Raw genomic sequence first — 6,068 nt, forward strand, 5'->3', positions numbered from 1 at the left:
CAACTGGCAACAGCAGCTGGACCTGGAGCTGAGCTGCGCCCTCCACAGCTAAGAGTGAAGGGGCAATGGCTTGAGGCTGAACGGCACCCTCCACGGCTGGGATTGGGGGAACAACAACTTGACTTGGAGGAATGTCCTGGAAGTGCACACTGTTCCTCAATAAAGTCCTGTACCCCTTCCCCAATTAAAAAAGAAAAAGTTCTTTAAAAAAACAAAACTGCTCTGTGGACAAACAAGTCAACCACTCTGGACCTCAGTTTCCTCCTCTGTTAAGGTGAAAAACTTCCCTCATAAGGTAGATGGTTTTGCACAGAGCCTGCTTGGTACAAGGTAAATAGATGCTCAGTAGATGTCAGGTTTTATTATTATCCACAAACAATCTCATGATTCCTCTTGAAACTGGCAATAGGATCCCCATGTTTATATGAGGCAGTTGAGCTTCAAAAGGTGCAATTTCATGCCCAAATACACTGGGCTGGAAGGTTGTGGAGCAGCAGTGTGAGACCTTCCAGACCCAAGAACAAGTAGCTCTCTACCACTGCACTAAAATTGTGGGGAGGGCGGATGGGTCTGGGAGCCCATGGCCTGTTCCTTCAGATTCTTCTCTATTTACTCCTGTATTGTAGTTAGGATGTGGCGGCTTTTGCAGAAACCCAAAGACAGAGGCTGAACAGGATAGCTTCCCTTTTCTCTCCCCTGAAAGCCTGAGCTGGGGGTTGTCCTGAACGGCGGGTAGTTGGGTGGGTGTGGTACCCGGGCTCCTTCTGTCTGGTTGCTCTGCTTCCCTCCAGGGTGTTGTCCTTGGACGTGTGGAGTGGGTGACCCCCACCACTGGTTCCTTAGGAAAGAAAGGGGCAAGTGGACGGCACACCACACCCTTTTGAGGACCCGGCTGTTTGGCCAGGATTTTGACACACATGGTCACATCTAACTGCAGGGGAGACTGGAAAATACAGTTCCTAGCTGGGCCGCCACGTACCCAGCAAAACCTGGAGGGGGGTGGGGGATCCTATTACTGAAAGGAAGAAGGGGAAATGGACATGGGAGCCCGTCTCTCATTACTCCCTATTGGTGGCAGTGAGTGTCCATGACTGCCCTGCTCTAACCCAGAAGGTTTACAAATGGAGGCCAGATGAAAGGTGGGAAAGCGGACACAGACGCTTGGATGAAAAACATAGGTGCGAGGTACTAAGACAGGAGGCTGTCCATCCCTCTGCTCTTTAGAAAATATCCGTTCCCTGCCCTTCGGTTCTCATCTACCGCGGCTCACGGGCAGGGACGCAGCTTAGGCCTATTCTCCCCGCACCTGCCTCCCTTGGCATCTCATGGCACCACCATCCCTTGCTTGTTGACTCACTATTTCTGCCTAAAATGACTTGGTCCTAAGGGTAAAAGCAATGCCTTCTTTTTTGTAGGAAAAAGACGTGTGTTCCCAACTGGCCTGCGTACTGAGGTCATTCACGACTAGGTCAGCTTACCCTTTCTGTGACATTTCACCAGCACACGTTCTTCAGAGGGTCACTCCCGCCCTGACATTTTTACTTAAACACCACAATTTAGGAAGAGATTTCTGGATGCCAACTTTAGTGGCCAGAGAAGCCACGATGGTGCAGGGGAAAGACAATCCTCCCCCAGGGTCCTGCACTCCTACATGTCTGAGGACTGACGCGGCTCCCTGGAAAAGCAACTGCTCTGAGGCATGGCCTAGTCCCTTTCCTGAAGTTTACATGAACAGAATGCCCTGGTCCTATAAACACCGTAATCCCTGTTGTAGATTGTTTCCTTTTAACTTAACCGCATCCTTGGAGATGGATGGCCTTAAGCAGGCAGTATGCAGGGACTGTTTCCTTTCCCATAAGATGGAAGAGCTGCATCTGCCCTGGACGTTCTGAAATACTAACAATCAGGGAATCTTGACGGACCGATCCTACGGGAGGTGCCAAGGGGCTGACAGCCCAGCTAGGGAAACCCAAGCTTGGGCTCCACCCAGCTGACCATTGTGTCTGGGATTTGATTTTGCTGTTTACCAGCTAGTAAGTTAGCCTGTAACCATTTCCAAAATGCTGGCAGAGCCTGGAGACTCCTGGGTCAGAGACAAAAGGCTTTATTACTCAGCAGCATAAGAAGCATCAGCATCTGTGTTGGTTTCCCTTGTCCCACGGGGACGAAGCGGAGGGGCCCAGTGAGCCCTGCACATGCAGTGGGTTGCATTACAAGAGTGGGACACTGACCTTGGGGACCTGCCACTTTATAACAGGCACTAGGCAAGCATGCTCTTTGTCCAAAGGGATCCATTTCCTCATCCCTCAACGTGTTCATTGCAAACTCAACCCTGAGAAATGGTCCAGGAATATTGCTGTCAGGGCCATGCACTCTTGGCATATCCAGCAGGACCTGTAGCGCCATGACATCTCCCCACAGAGTACTATTTCTGCAAACTCTCCACCCCTCCTGGCTTCTGACAAATTTTCACGACTATGCCACTGATTAACAGAGGCTGGGACCGTAAATGTTCAGTTTTTCTCCTACAGCATTTGATTAAGGCCACAATGAACAGAACTCAGAGTCCTGTTGCACTGAGGCCAACCTACCATCCAGGGTCCTGGACTCGTCCAGCCGTGAATGTGCAGGGCTTATCTCAGCCAGCCAGGATGTAGTCTAAGGCTAGTCTGTCATCCATTAGGACCCACATGGGGTGGGTGGGGGGGCGGGCGTCAGGCTGACTTACTGATCTTCAATGTCATTGCCAATAATCACAAGGCCTGAAAGCAGCCCTCACACCCCTCGCACCCCATGGAGACATGATGACTCATTCTTTCCCACACGGAGAAACAGACTGCTGGGGCACAGGGCACTCCAGTTCGGGATTTGTTGTCAAACTTGACTTGGAACACCGCTGCACTGTTTGGTTAAACCACATGGGCAGTGCCACTGAGTAGTGACAGCCTCCATTGCCGTACATGGCATCACCCAGGGCTGCGCGGGCGTCACTGTGTGATTTTATCGGCTATAGATTAGGACACGGCTGCGTAGGTCCACGTGTTGGTAAACATCTAAGGGTGGGGGCCACATTCAGAAGCTGCTACTGATGGCGCCAGGCACAGCAGAATGGGTCAGGATGGGCCATGTCTACTGGTCACATTGCCAGCTGCAGGGCTCAGGTGGAACAGGTGCTTGATTGGCCAGGACGTGGTGTTGGATGAGGAGGACAGAGAGCTCTGATTGCACCCCTTCGCATCCCCCAACCTCCTAGGGTCTAAGGTGTTCCCTCCCCAAGTACCGGGGTCACTCCCTCCGAGGACACGAAATTGGTGTGTAACCCATCCCAGTAGGCATAGCTTCAGCTCTTCTATCAATACCTACTCACACCCAGACCTTTTGTTTTGGTTGGATATGAGTGGAACAAGTATTTTTACAAATTTATAGGGACGTTATGGGCCACCGTAGGGAGACTTGGCAAACGGGTCACTCGGTGACCACGTGGTCATTGTCTTCATGACCTAGAACCAGTCAACCCAAGAAACAATCTAGGCGGCTGAACCAGAATCCACTTCAATCCAAGGCCTCTTCTGGTTGGCCTGGCCCTGAAGGGTGCACCAATCGGGGGACCAGGGCTTGATGTTAAGGACCAGGTCCCCCCAGGAACGAGGTGGGTGCAAACCCCAACCCCTGTGGCCTGATATTTACCCAGCTGGCGCAGAGATAAACCCTTGCTGGAGAAAGCCACTTCCAGTGCCCAAGCTGCCTTCCTCAAGTGAGTGGACCAGGACATGAGAGATTTTTGTGAGTTGATTTTTCAAAAGTCCATTCCACTTCTTAATGATGCCAAAGGCTGTGAAATGTGCATTGAATACCTTGGCCATTGGCCCATTGTTGAGCAGCCTTTGCAACAAAAAGAGCAGCATTGTCAGCATGTACATGGTCCAGAAAATTGAAATCACGGCACAGTTGAGTTTTGGGGGCCACCGTGGCATGGCAGGGCTGTCTGACCACAACCTATAAAAGCGCAGTAGTGACACCACTGGCAAAGCAAGAGGGGCCCAAAGGTTCGATGGCATCAATCTGTGAGAGCAAGTGGGCCCATGGGGCCTCCCTTACCATGAGACAAACCTGACAAATTTTGGCAGAAGCGTCACAGACAACTTCAGCGTCAGAAACATATGAAGGTACACTACGAAAAACCTTCAAGAGCTCAACTGTCTTGGTGGTGTTAAGAGAATTCCTTGATCTTCCAACTGCAGAATTATTAAAGTGATTCTCAAGTTTCTTTAAAACCCCCAACACACTTTTTTCCTTCACATGACTAAGATATGAAGGAGACAACTCCTGTTGTATGTGGAGGGAGGCCTTCGCTGGGCCAGAGGCATCACTGAGTTTGAGACTCCTGAAGATGGAGATGCGAGTGGACTTGAGTTGCTCGTGGTGGCAGGATGGGTATAGGGAGAGCCACCGACGACCGAGGAACGAAGAGGCAGGTACGTGGGCAGAGGCGGAAACCAGCCCCCTGAAGGAGGATCCCTTGCTGAGCGTGTCCTATGGGTGACCTGACACCTGTGAGCTCACGTAACCCTCACCTCCACCCTTCTTACAGATGAGGAAAATATAGGTTCAAAGGAGTTAAGTGACCTGCCCACTGTTGCACACCTGGAGTAGTGGGCAGTGTCCCTTCTCAATGCCTTGGCCCTCCTTCCCTGGACCACAGGCTCTCCTGTGGGATCCTGCTCACCAACTCTTGAGTCAACTGCAGTGACTAAAGGCTTGGCAGGGAAAATGCCAGAATCCATAAGCAACGCCTACCACGGACGAGGGAAGCAGGGAAGGAGCAGATGAGGTATTTGCCAACTGGCTTCTGGAATAGGTTTCTAAGCCCTAATGATACAAGTCTTTCCTCCAATGTATATAGAAGCGGCCTTTTTGGTCTGAGGGATTTCTAGGAAGGAGAGTTTATTGTCTTTTCATCCCAAGGGAAGGCCCAAGCAACACCTGGGGCTGTCGGGTTGCTCAGGGCCCAACACCTGGGGCTGTCAGGCTGGCCCAGCATCTCCGCCCACTCCTGGGCCAGGGCCCAGCCTCCTGAGTCACCAAGGCATTTGGAGAGACTGTTTGATGACGTGACCAATACAGGACCCTGGAGCTAGAACAGACTGCTTCCGGTAAATCCCCGCAGAGGTGGTTGACACCTTTCCTCCCCTATATTCCCACCGAGTGCTGCTTCCTGCCAGGCAAACATAAGGCATTCTCCTTTACCTGAGACAAGTCACGTCCCAGTACCCGCTACCCATCTTGCCCTGTTCTGTAATTCTTTAGCGCCTGTCACCCCCGCGGCAGGGAAGATGTCCTAGTGCTTAGACCACCCAGGACAGGCCTCAGGTTCCCTTCATGAACCCTTGATGTAATCATGATGAAGCTTTCAGCCCTTTTCTTTGGTCTGTGGGCCCTGGAACATTTTACATTAACACTGTGGGTTGCTCAAATGTTGTTTAGGACATGTTTGGAAGCTAGAGGGGAGGGGAAGAAGTTCCAGTCAAGACAGGAAGGTAACGCCCACAGGTAGGCAGCAGAATTGGGACTGAGTATGGAGGCCAAACTCAGCAGGGTGGTGCCCTGACTCCGTTGTAATACAGGGGCACGTGGGAGACCCAAGGAAGACTGCAGAACTGCAGAAAAAGGTGAAAATCCTGATGCCCAAGTGATTTTGGTCAGAACCACCCCAATCGGGGGAAGCTCTTGGTCTTCCCCTAGACAGGATGCATCCTTACTCTAACCCTCCTCTGCTCTCAAAGCACTATGGCAAGGTGTGGGTTACAGTCCACAGTGGGTCACTAAAAAAAATCAATCAATCAATCAACCTAGTAGGGTTTGGCCAGAATTTTTTAAAAGGGAAATAGAAAATACCAGCACAGGTGGTAAGGCTAAAGTTGTCTGGTGAAACTATGTGGGCACTCAGTGTGATGTCAGATGTAAGATCATTCAGAAAAATCTGAAAGACGCTCTTTTTAAAGGAGTTCATTTCTAGAATGTAGTGTCCAATGATAATTTTGGTAGAATTTAAATTAGCAGTCCCATAA

This window comes from Rhinolophus sinicus, linkage group LG11 (genome assembly GCF_036562045.2).
Source record: "Rhinolophus sinicus isolate RSC01 linkage group LG11, ASM3656204v1, whole genome shotgun sequence".
Lineage (NCBI taxonomy): Eukaryota > Metazoa > Chordata > Mammalia > Chiroptera > Rhinolophidae > Rhinolophus > Rhinolophus sinicus.